This window comes from Ostrinia nubilalis, chromosome 19 (assembly GCF_963855985.1).
Source record: "Ostrinia nubilalis chromosome 19, ilOstNubi1.1, whole genome shotgun sequence".
NCBI lineage: Eukaryota > Metazoa > Arthropoda > Insecta > Lepidoptera > Crambidae > Ostrinia > Ostrinia nubilalis.
In genome coordinates, this window is record NC_087106.1 from 4,545,241 (window position 1) to 4,559,068 (window position 13,828).

The 13,828-nt window shown below is 36.0% G+C and overlaps 1 protein-coding gene across 1 annotated transcript in view; it reads right to left on the reverse strand.

The window, feature by feature from the left end:
* The window catches only part of LOC135081388 (apoptosis-stimulating of p53 protein 1), a 59,462-nt gene that overhangs the window by 26,461 nt on the left and 19,173 nt on the right, over window positions 1–13,828 (reverse strand). Inside the window, exon 4 of the mRNA XM_063976108.1 lies at window positions 7,456–7,491. The gene's annotated coding sequence lies outside the window, so the exon portion shown is untranslated. The remainder of the gene's footprint in view (window positions 1–7,455; window positions 7,492–13,828) is intronic.

A 13,828-nucleotide genomic window follows, 5' to 3' on the forward strand; every position in this document is an offset into this window, starting at 1 on the left:
TGTAAACAAAGAGATATTGTTTTTTAATCTGCCGTATGAGATGCGCAGATGCATCCGTCGTATTAAACCGATTATCTTACTGGTTTCGACCAGTATCTTTAGGGTTCCGTAATGATAATGTTTTTTATAGCATTGAAAGCGTAACTTTTTGTGGAAGAACTCCTAGTATCATCATATTTTTTTTTTGCATATTATAATGATTTAATCTGTCGTCCCGCGTACCGCGGCGGAGCGCGGTGCAGTGTGATAATCGCCTAAGTCCGAGTAAAATTCATATCTCTGACATTTTTTGTGCGGAACCCACTGTGCACAGTCAACTTGCACTTAACTTTCTTTTTGTAAGTCGTTGATGGAATAAGTGCGAGCGCTCGATAAAGTTGTCAATAACCTAGTGATATATTATCGAATGATACAGGCATTGTGATGGCGATCTTGCTTTACATACAAGATTGTATGATTTATTCTTGGACTAGCTGTGCCCCGCGGTGTTACCCGTGGTAAAACGTAGCCTATGTGTTAATTCAGGGTGTCAGCTAACTTCATACCAAATTTAGTTAAAATCGCTCCAGCCGTTTAGACGTGAAGAAGTAAAAAACATACACACAAACTTTGCCCTTTATAATATTAGTGTGATGTGATTTAAAATACGCGAATCTTTAATAATAAAAATCTCGAATAACAATAGAGATGCTGTTTCCATTTGCAAGACTAGACTTTAAAAAAAAAACGACGGTGAAAAAGTATAAAACAAGATTTTCAGAATACTGAACTGACCGAAGTTGCCAATGTAGTTGCATAGTAATTTTCATGTTTGGAAAACCGCAGTCACACGTTGTCAAAGTGCTACGGTAGGTAGGTTTAAGTAACGTGTGACTACGCCTTTCCAAACATGAAAATTACTATGCAACTACATTGGAGATTTGATTTGATTGGAGACTTGGAGATCTGTCTGTTAAGACGCCGATACTGAGCAGCATCTTCAGAGGACTGCAGAACCAAGTTTCGTCTCTCTTCCATAAGTTTATTGGTGAGGTCAGAGTATATATGTATTAACAAAAGTTAAATTGATGAACTAATAAGTAGTAAAGAAGCTATGAACGAAAAGATCTGAATTATATGCAATCAGCCCATGAATACAGGTAAAGTCACAAGCAAATGCTAGTAATATATATATATTCGAAATGTACAAGTAAAGCGCTTTCAAATGATACCAAACACGGCAGATTTATCTTAACTTTATTTTTTTACTCTGTATGTTTTGTCCGCTAGAGGGCGCCACATTCAATTTTGTGAAACTCCATAAAGCCTATAACCAGCGGACAATTAAGGCGCTTCTAATGATATGTCATTTGTCGAATTCTGATAAGTAGTTTAGAAGTTACGAGGGAACACATGAACATACATACATACATACATACATACATACATACATACATAGCCTGTCAAACTCATAATAACCCTCCTTTTGCTTTGCCGTAGTCGGGTAATAACCCTCCTTTTGCTTTGCCGTAGTCGGGTAAAAAAGACAGATTTCCCATGTTAGACAACAAAATACTTTCAGAAAATTCGGTAACAACTTGAGAAATCAATAGAAAGTCTAACTTCGGTAAATCCATAATCGTTTCCCCTAATAACTAAGTAACTTTTCCTCGAATGTTGCCGCTACAAAATATTAATGGCACGAGCCAAACTACCTCCATTATTCCATTCCTGGAACTGGTGGTAATTTTACTTGATAGTTTTGGTTCTTTTGGGGATAATCTGAGACTTTAAAGGAAAAGGAACGTGTTCAATCTAGCAAGGCAAGGCCCAGTTCTCTGAACCGTAGTTAAAATAACCAATTGCCCTATTTGTTACCAATGGTTACCGAAATATACAACAAAGTGTAAACTAATAAGAAATAAAAAAAATATATTTTCTTATTATTTATTTTTTTAATATGTAGTTAAAAATTGTTAAAAAAATTACCATCGTCCGAAAAACTTATTCGTAAAACGTCATTTTGCTGATAGGTACTTATTTAACCACGGTTATTTTGACCACGGATAAAAAACTCGGACGTTTACACGCATTTTCGTACCCAAAAGGGATACCAATACTAGTCACTTTTCCAACGAATTACGGAATATTTTTGGTATAATTTGTAGTTGTTTTATAGTGATTTCGTATTATCACCTATCACCTTACAAATGCTTGAAACTATGCGATAATCTCCCACAAAGTTCCTAGAAATCACGTTAGTAAATTATCAGCTAGTTTTCTATAAAAACTACACAAGCGTGCGTGCTGATGGTTCTGTACATTTGCTTTGCATTAGGCACTTGATTTCTAATTGATTGTAATAAATGAGCACATTTTATAAAACGTGTCATTTTATGTTTAGTAATTTTAATTATTTATTATTTATTTACTAACGGTGCGATTTGGAAGTCACTGGGGGAGGCCTATTTCAACAGTGGACGTTCTGTGGCTGAAATGATAATGGTGATGATGAATTTTCATTTGTAAAAACTGGGTTAAGAGCTTTTATTTATGCGTTTCTCATAAAAAATCATACTGCAGCTTCACAGCTATGAGTAGTTTTGTGAGTTTTTTTTTAATTTATTTATTTGGAAACCGAACAGCTTGGTCGACAATTTACATGTTACAGAGTAGTACATTATATAACTCTAGCCAATTACAGAGTCTCACTGCTAATTTAAGTGTGTAGGAACAACAGAATAAATAATGTAATTTGTTATTTTAGGTTACAAAAATAAACAATAATGCAAATAAAAGCAAAAATAAAACAAGATGTGCTAGAAAAAATGTTTATCTCTGCTCAGTATGAGGTCATAATATTTAGGAGCACATTACAATCTTTACTTTATTTATTTATTAAAAAAAACTTTCAAATAGGTAGCCAATTGAATTTCCAAAATAGCTACTATTCAATTAAATCGCAACGGTCTTTATATGATTTCATTATATCTATGAACTTTGCTTCTTTGATCCAAAGCTTAAAATAAGCTTTAGATTGGAATCAATACTTGTAGGGTTCCGTATTCTCAAACCCCACGGATCTCTAAAAACCTTTTTGTGGTCTCCTAGACGGATGGGAGACGTCAACAATAATGGGAGCCGTCATTAGCGGAGATAAAGCCCTATAATGTGGAAATTGTTGGCAACAAACTTTTTGTTCGCAGATTCGGTTCCGTGGAGAATTAACGGTGGTTAGTGCGTCTGCGCACTTTTTTGAGAACCTTGTTATGATATGCACAGAGTACTACAATAGGTACATGTACAATATTTGGTCACGTAAATGATACTATAGTATACGAGTAAGTAGTAAAAAAGCTTCAAAGAACTATATTTTTCTAAGTTACATTATTTTCTTTCTTTGATAGACTGAAGTAATATTTTATTATGAAGGTACTACGTAGACTACGAGTATGCTTGTATAGTATCTTCCTATCTATAAAAAATTTTCTCGAATGTAGAGTTTTGGGTAATTCATAAAAAGAAACCTTTTTAGTTCTTGAAAATGATACTTACAAGTCTAATAACTTTTAACCTAAAACTGAACGAAATTTAATTCCATACTTTGTAGGACACATTATGGAGATTTTAAATCTAGCTAGGAGCGTAGTACATCAAAGAGCTTAAGATCCCAAACGATAGAAACATTCTAAAACGAAACTTCAACTTTAAATTTTCAAACAATTATTTTTTTGCTACACAAAATCAATTCTTCCTAAAACAAAGCTTCGCTAAAAGCTTCTATTACACAAGTTATATAAAATCAACCTCCCCGACCTTTAATAGCATAAATATCCGTTAGTAGAAGCTATTGATTACAGCGCCCGATCATTATAAACAGTAAATCTGGTAACAATACCACAAAGTAAGTAGATAACTGTCCCCCTAATGCTTTGAGGGTCAAGTCATGAGCGGTAGCGGAAAACGCGACTATTTCCCACCTCTCGTTCTCACCTGCAACTCCTGTAGCTAGGATCTAAGAGAAGCCAAGTTTGTTCTGGGGGAAAGTTAAACTGTCAATGGACCCTCAACGAAAATAGACGTGGGAAGTTTAGTTTGGTCCAAAAAAGTATCATCATCAACAAGTCATTGAATCTCTACTGCAGGAGTACGACCACCCTCAAATTAGGTTGGTCTGGGAAGTATTTTTCCCGGATAGTCGCGACACCCCCCCTCGGACGATGACGGAACGCCGCGGTGCATGCATATCTAACGCCTTTACCAAATGGCTCATAAAAGCTTACAAACAGACACCTTGATTGTATTTATTTGTAATCTATACTAATATTATAAATGCGAAAGTAACTCTGTCTGTATGTTTGTCTCTCTTTCACGCCTAAACCACTGAACCAATTTAGATGAAATTTGGCATAGATCTGTTTGAGTCCCGGGAAAGGACATTGGATAGTTTTTATCCCGGTTTTTGAAACAGGGACGCGCGTGATAAAGTTTTTCTGCGGGCGGAAAGCTAGTATTGATATAAGTCAAATTGTTAGTACGGACGCCAGCACATCAAACTAATACAGCATCTTTTGTCGTTAATAGGTGCTATTTTACAACACAATGTAGTCTGATGTACCAGAAGGCCTAGGATGCGCGCCGCGACAAGCTTTTATCCCGCCATTTTTTCGATTTTTTTCATCTACAATCATCGATAATATTTTATCACGGCAGCCATCCTAGCCCGGCTGGTGTAATTTCTTACTTAGATACCCCTTTACAACTTAGACCATACATAATGAGGAAGGAATAATCCGTTTCTTGTAAGACAATGAGATGGGACGCTTTATCCATCCATATGGATGTGAAATGAATAGCTACTGGATATTCACTTCCTATTCGTTTTTATTCCCAAGCTTGAAGGTCTAAATTGCAATAAGATTTCTTAAGCATGATATAAGGAACTAGACGTGCCTGCAACAAAAAAAAATTGTAATGTATTTTTTTTAAGAAATATGATTCAAGGCTTATAATAACTCCTTTGACATGACTACTGCTACAAAATTACGTAAGTTTGACTTATTTATTATACATCATCATCATCATCAACACCATCATCATCTCAGCCATAGGACGTCCACTGCTGAACATAGGCCTCCCCCAATGCTTTCCATGTTGTCCGGTTGGTAGCGGCCTGCGTCCAGCGCCTTCCTGCTACTTTTCTGAATTATTATACATAGTACCTATAAACTCGTTCGTATACAATATTAAATTTGGAAGACGCAGCCTGGGATGTCCACTCACAAGGTGGACCGACAACCTCATAAAGGTAGCCGGCTAGCAGGAAGGCGCTGGATGCAGGCCGCTACCAACCGGGCGATGTGGAAATCGTTGGGGGAGGCCTATGCTCAGCCAGCAGTGGACGTCCTGTGGCTGGAATGATGATGATGATTAAATATCTTAACAAAGTAGCAAATTGATTAAGGCTGGGTTGCATCATCTTACTTTAACAAACGTAAAAAATATGTCAAACTTCATACAAAAAACATGAGTGTGAGTTTACATTAAATGTATGAAAATTTTAGTTTTTGAACGTTTCCCGTTAGGGGCGCTGTACAATCCGTCATACATTAAACGTCATTTTTTGACGCGCTCACGAAAACTCACACTAGGCCCTCGGTTATCGTTATATGTAGTTACGGTCAAAGTTAGGTGGTGCAACTCAGCCTAAGTAACTCAATTTTTTTTTATTTTCTGAAAAAGAAGGAACTAGTGATCCTTTTTTCTGATTTCTTCTTGTGTTAATGCTTCTTCTGTCTTCTTCTTGATGGCAGTGAGCACATAGAGCTGAGGCATCAGGAAATTCACGGGTATTTACACAACTCCTGTGAATTCTCCCAGTGCCAAGGAACTGTGTGCTCATTTCTTCTCTTCTCTTCTTCTTTTGTTTTTTATTCTTGAATTCTTGTGTTCTTCTATCGGTTTTGGTTTCTCTTCTGATTTTCTTTATCTATTTCTAATGTCTTATCTAAACTAATACTAGAGCTTCTTCGAGACTACGCTTTTACAATCAAGTTAACGAACCTATGTATTTCGTATATTTGATAATAACACATTAATTTTGACTTTTATACCTACTCGTACTGGACAGTATCATAACTTAGCGGATCTGTACCTATTCCGTAATTTTTACGGTAGATCTGAACAAAGTGGTCACATTATGGCTGCACAATGCGGCCTTTTCAGCAAGACGCTGGTTAACCGCAAATTTCCGATGCTTATCCGACAATACCGTACGACTTCTGATCTAATTTTGGTGATTTAGACCAGATTTCCGGCTCATCAAAACACTACCTTTACCGGTTACCTTTTAGGTTTACTGTTTCTTATTTTGCATCGAATTAAGCAAGTAGAGGAAGTTCCAAGTATTATTGACTTCTAATAATACTTGGAACTTCCTCTACTTGCTTCTTTTAAACTCGTTGCGGATTTGAAGATAGTTATTTATAGCGATCTAGCTTTTGCCCGCGGCTTGGCTCGTCTGAAATTTTGTCTGTCACAGAAAAACTTTATAGCGCGCGTCCCTGTTTCAGTAAACTAATTGGGATAAAATCTCTATACATACCAAGTTTCATCAATATCGGTTCAGTAGTTTAGGCGTGAAAGCGTAACATACAGACAGTTAGTTAGTTCCTACTTCGTCAAATCGTATAGTTGGCGTCTGTTCTATTGCCTTCTTTCAAGTCATTTCCTCTATCATGTGGGTCGTAACCATCATAGATATTGAGGAATCTGACATAACATTACCACATCGAGGAAAGGAACGTGCCCTACGAAACATGGAATACACAGTATGGAATACGAAAAAATACCAACCGAATTGAGAACCTACTCGTTTTGAAGACGATTAAAAAGAGAGTCGACATAAATACTTAAATAACCAATTTTATCTATTTCTCCAACGCAAAGTGAAAGTCAAGAATCAGTTCAATTGAAACTGTTCTAAGCGTAAATCACCTAGACTCCACGTTTTCGACCTTTAATTCAAATCATATCTAGAAATTATTGACTACCTACTATTTCGCAGTATCGCACGTAGGCTTACTGGCTTACCCAGTAAATTTCAATGCGGCAGCAATTATAAGCGCTTGTTAGCAGAAATTGATAAGGCCCATTTAAAAGTCAGTTACAAACTTATAACTACTTTGATAACAAATAGGAAGTAAACAGAAATATGGTTAATTTAATTATTTTTTGAGTAAAGCTTCTGTTGAATTTTTATTTAAATATGAATAATATGATGAAGATTTTAGCACACAAATTATTTTCCTTTTTAGATAACTCTTAAAAAGAAAAACAAACATACCAACTGAACTGAGAACCTACTCCTTTTGTTGAAGTCGATTATAAAGAGAAATTATAAGATAGAGTCAAAATTAACTAGACTTTTAACATTAAATAGATAATGTCATAAGGTAAAAAAATAATTTAACTTACCTCATACGTAAGCTGCTGTGTACAAGTTCACCGCTTCTGAAACAATGAATATCGAGTTAAATTACAAGTAATATTTTTTTAAGCTAAAAATGCACTGTAGCATGTACATTTAGCGTCTCTAGATAAATTTAACATCAGAATTCAACCCGAGAACTTACAAATACCTACATTAAAATTTAATTTAATTTAAAATACGTTTCCAGTTCTAAAAATCATGTCGAAGCATACTTATCTGATTCTATTAAAATCTGTTTAACTAACCAAATTATAGACACAAATTAAATACATCGTTTAGTTTAGCTCGTTTAACATTAATTATCTATGGTGCTTGTGTCTCATGCATATTTATCCGCAAGTTTATAAATTACCAGTGGCCGCCCGCAACTTCGTACGCGTGGATCCCGTTTTACCTCCTTAGGGGTGGAGTTTCGTAAAATCCTTTCTTAGCGGATGCCTACGTCATAACATCTACCTGCATGCCAAATTTCAGCCCGATCCGTCTAGTGGTTTGGGCTGTGCGTTGATAGATCACTATGTCGGTCAGTCAGTCCGTCAGTCAGTCACCTTTTGGTTAATTATATTTAGATATCTACCTATTTATTTGATTGGTATACGTTGGTGTGGGAATCATGATTAGGTAGTTGTGTCGAGTCTCGAAGCGCTAGTAGGGCCCAAAAGATAAGGAGACATGTAAAGTGCCCCATAAGGGCTACCTTTTCTTTTTTTATATTTGACGTTCATAAGTGCCACTTGTGGTCTAAACTGAATAAATATTTTTGATTTTGATTTTGTTTAAACTTTTGCAAATTGGAAGCAAATATTACCTTTCTGTCTATTTTTTAGGGTTTACAGCTGAATAAATTGTGATCAATTTTGGTGTAGGGATAGAGAATGACAAAGGCTTACTCTGTCACATGAACTGAAATAAGGGATGTGATGTTAAAGAATCCTTATTATAAACCTTATGAACCAGCTTAACTTGGCAAAACATGATCACGTTCTAAAAGTTGGATAGATTCAATCAGTTTTGATAGAGTCGAGCCGAGGCTAGGAAAAGGCTTTGCTTAGTTTATAACTGGATGACGTAGTAAATATGTATTCACATTAATAAATAAGTGATCAAACTGCCTAGAAAGCAAACCAATCGATTACCAAACTCCCACAATGTAACTATTACTATAACAGCACACGTCAATCGACTTTCAGAACCCTTTTAACCTAATGAACTATTCCAATCACTCGCTCGTCATTTGACAAATGAATACAGCGATGACAAAGCAAGCCTGTCCAAAATTAGTTTCTTTTTCAGGGCTAAAAAAACCTAGGAAAAAAAGGGTGACAGCTGTTATTCGAAATCGCTTCGACGTGATTACTCTGTGTAGGAGGACGGGTCGAACAGATACTAACTAGTGTTAGAACCCTGCTTGCCTCGTTTTGTTTAGAGGTGACTACAACTGCTAAAGGAAGCTCCAAAGCATGGAATATAATGTAATCTGTATAGATTCTCAGGTTGATTCAAGCCTTCTAAATGGGAACGTATGAACTAAGTTAATTTACACGTACGCCCGTTTTCACAAACGATGCTTGCTTAGGTGAAGCAGCAAATCAAACGTACAGCGTTGAACAGAGCTCTGTGATTGGTTCGTGTGTCACCCTGTGCGTCCACGCGCACTGTGAGACCTCATAGTAATGTTTGTGAATACGGGCGCAAGTTATTTTACATTAGTGTCTCACTGGGAAATGAAATGCTCCAAGCTCCAAGTCAAACTCTCTTAGCATTAGATCAAGAAGGCTCTTGATTTCTTTCAAAACATCTACTTTACTATTTTTAGATTTCAAATCTGTTCGAATGGAAAAACAAAAATTCTTGCTCCCGTATTCACAAACATAACTATGACGTCTCACAGTGCGCGTGGACGCACAGGATGAAACACGAACCAATCACAGAGCTCTATTCAACGCTGTGCGTTCGATTTGCATCGTTTGTGAACACGGGCATTAATATGTCAGAATAGACCCCAAATAGGTACCTATCGTAAACAAACCTAATCACACGTCCCTAAAAATCCTTGCATTTAAAATTCTACTCGATTATTATCGTCCACAAAAATAATGGATTTCGTTTGCTACACTTAAAATAAACCATAATCCCTAGCCATAAAGTCTAGTATTCAACACCGTTGAACTGTTGATGCTTGGTTACCATGGCAACCGATAAGGCTGTTAAAAAAACATTACGTATACTACTCTATAAACATTAGGGTTAGTGCACACTGATTAGACCAATTTAAATGTTTGTAAAGGACATAGAAAAGAAATCGGACAAATACCAAATAATTAAGGAAATTGTAACGTTTTCATGGGAAATAACGAGTTTTTAATCATCATCGATCAGACCTTGTGGTTTCGTTTGTAAAACCAACTTAATATATTACGTACGAGGTAGGTTTTTTATGTTACATAAATGTTTACATAGATTTTCAAAGTAAGCACAAATATTTTGACATATGACAAGTATTTGTTAAAACATTCTTTCCTGTCGAATAGTTGATGAGTATCTATCTATCAAATATTAATATTACCAGACTATTTTTTGTGGTTAACAGTGGTTTACCAAGTTAAAAAAAAAACAGCATATAAGCCAAGAAGCCATCGCATAAAAAAGTTATTTCTAACAAATAAGCTGAGTTGCTTCTCCTTTACTTTAACCGTAACTATAACTATGTCAGTTATTTTTTTATGGAATTTGACAGACTTTTGACATATTTAAATTAACATGTTGTAACCCCAAGTAAGAGACACCCCTATCATGAGCCTATGTAATCAAAGATGTACAAGGTAGATTATGCACTAAGCATTACAATCGACGCATCGTGACATTTAAGTTGAAAGGCGAGCTTAAAGTCCCGATCGAGCTTTATTGTAGCTTTCCTTTGGAGTTTACTTAGGATATTTATGTTTCAGCCAAAGTTCAGTTTGTTTAGCCTAGAATTTTCTGTGGTTGTAAAAACACTTTATAGGCTTCAATTCCTTGAAAATAAGTGTTTGTGATACTTAGCGTAAAGTTAATTGACACTTGATGACCATGTATGAGCTTGTCAATTCGGGTCTAAAAATACGTTTGGAATAATTTAGGTACTATGATACTAGAGGGTCCAGTAAAATCCCTTTTCCTATAATAAATGAGTTTTTATACACATTTACAGCAACGTAGGTTCCTATCTTCTCTATAAAAGCGAAAGGTCACTGATTGACTGACTCACTCATCACGAAATCTCAGAAACTACAAGTGCTATTAGTCTCAAATTTTGCATGGAGGTAAGTTATATTGTATAACTGTATCATTTTACCCGGTTGTGATAGGTGTTACTTTGCTACAAAAATGTATAAGCTTGTGCTATCAACTGTACATACATACCTACATATAGAATGGTCGGTATATATATGTTCACCTTGATGGATTAATCCAGCAATGGAATCTGTAGTAACCACCACTTTGTTACAATGTAACGCGGCGTAAAAACCCTTGGTCTTATTATTAGTATAATGATATATATTGATAAGGAGTACTTGTACGTACTTGTATTTGATTACTACTCTTCATTGATTACAGACTGGAATTAAAAGAGGTATTTTTTAATTTTGGCTGAGTCGTACAGCCCAAAAAGATCAGTTGTAAGTTTTGATACTTTGTCGAAATGGTTCGTAGATTTTTTTAAAGTTGTCTTTGATAAAAAAAAACCCGAGGAAAAACAAAAAAGAAAACTTGAACACCTAAAGCATTTTTTATATTATAAGCGCTCGTAAAAATCTTTGCGTGAGCGACAAGTTTGTTCAAAATAGTCCGACTTTTCTATTTGATCTGTAATGTTGTTTTCGCGTGTTAAAATCTGGGCGCTATCAACGCAGGGGTGTGTGCGACCCCATAAAACGGGCTGACCTAAATGCCCTTCGCCATTGTTTTGATTTTCGTGAATCAGACCGACCTTTGCTTTGTTTTGCTGAGTCAGGTAACATTGGATAGCACATAATATACCATTTTTGTTACAAAACAGTCCCTATTTATAGCCCCATAAGATTCTAAGGCGCTAAACTTGATGTGCTATCAGTAAAACGTAATATAACCAGGCTATGTTTTTTTTTGTAAAATCGGTCCTATTCAAATCAAATGAAATGTCGTTTTATTTCAGTCTACATAGGAGTGAATCCATGAAATGTTTGTACAGGTTCAATTCTTAACTGATTAGTAGGGATAACAAGCGTTTTTGGATTTAAAATTTCATTTATTGTGGCATTTACGAGTACCTACCTAACGCCCGTATTCACAAACTATGAGGTCTCACAGTGCGTGTGGACGCACAGGGTCACACACGAACAATCACAGAGCTCTATTCAACGCTGTGCGTTCGATTTTCTGCTTCACTTAAGCAAGCATCGTTTGTGAATACGGGCGTAAGTGACTGACACTCTCTCGATCAGAGGAGGAAGTGATTGCAACTTTGGTCATTGTTCTCAAAAAGTGCCTTAACTTATTTATATGCATGTGGATCATCTGCCACTTGGTAGGCTATATGTATAGGCATCATAAGTAAATTAGAATTACGAAAAACGAACACGGAAACAGAAAACTGCATCTGATTTTGATTTCAGATTTTTAGCTTTGTATTAGGTAATTCAACACAGTAAACGAGTACTGTGTACTATGAACGATAGTCAAAAATGTCATAATGCCCATTTTCCTATGTTCGAATGTCACATCGCCATGATTAGTAACGCTGCCATGGGAAAAAATATTTAATTGCAACGCATTAAGATATCATTTAATGTGCATGTGACATGCAATGTGATTCTCACAATGATGATAAAAGATTATGATGTTGATCGCAATTAGAGCGAATTAATTGTTTTTTTTTTTTACTTTAAGGTACATTTTAATCGTATTTGTTAAGTTATTTTACGTTAAAACTAAACTGAGACACTCACTAAACCTTTAGGCAGGATTTTTATAGATAATTATTCAATTTAGCACTAGTTTTTTGTTTTTTATTTTAAACAAAAAATAATATTGTTGAAAAATCTGCCAGTATAATAATTTCCATAAACTAACACTACCTACAGTAATTACCACATAAACCTGAATCGAAACCAAACTACAACACGCTATCCTGCAAAAATGCAGGGAAAATGACCAATTTTTTAAAATTGCTGTGCTCCGACATGAAATGCAGTAGTTTTTACTCAGAAATATGGACTAAATCGTGTTTGAACATGCAATTTTATCACAAAACTATGTACTTGATGGTATCGTTAGTCGTTAGTTTTGTATTAATGCAGTATGAAACACGAATACCCATTTCCAAATCATAGAGTAAAAAATCAGAATCAGAAGTAAAAAAGTCAGAAATATGTGGGATAGATATCTTCAAAATCTCTCTGACACGAAACTAGCTGTGTGATTCCGATAGAGTAGAATAGGACCCCATGGCACGGCAGGTCAAAACCGCACTCAACGGTCCACTCCACGAGTGTACAAGAAATTTTGCAATGCGGGAGAAATGGCGACGGATTGTGAAGGTTGTCACCAAACCTGGTGTGACGACCACGACCACTCATGGCAAGAGTGTAGCCACGAAGAAGAAGAAGGACCAATCCCACTCTTCCCGTGTGGATGTCGTAGAAAGAGACTAATATCAGACATTAAGCCTCCCCAACCCATGTGGTCGGCGTGGGGAGTGTAGACCAAATCCTCAATGGCCTTTGGAAACTAGAGAGTCGTGCTCCTGCAGTGAAAACTAATGACTTGATGATGATGAATCTTTTGATATAAAAAGACCGTTTGAAAGTTAAACATGTTTTTTTATCCACAACGAGGAAGCTTTTAGCCTACATCTCACCTGATGGAAAGTGATGATCAGACCGAATGAAGCGAATGGAAGCGAACTTCAATTGGAATTCTTGTGTAGGCCTTACATTTTTCTAAATGTTGTGTGCTTCTACTTAAATTTCATATAAGATACGCAGTAAAATAATATTAATATGGGCCAAGGCCTCGTAACATGAACCTGTAGAAAATTACGAAATCCCCAAGGCCGTCAGGCTTGATTGATTACAACGCCAGGTGTGGTCCCAGGTACGAATCTCGCAGAGGGCAAATGCTAGTAATGTATTCGGAGTCAGACGTTTACACGACATAACATTACCATTAAAACGTATGCATGTTTGTATGTAATTTAGTGGTATAATACTGATTTCCTTAGTTTTGTGCTTTGGAAGATAAACCGCAAATAAATTGGCATACCTACTTTTAGGTAATGAACTGGAAACGCGATACCATCATAGGTTTGTACTAGAATACCTACTGACCAATGACGTC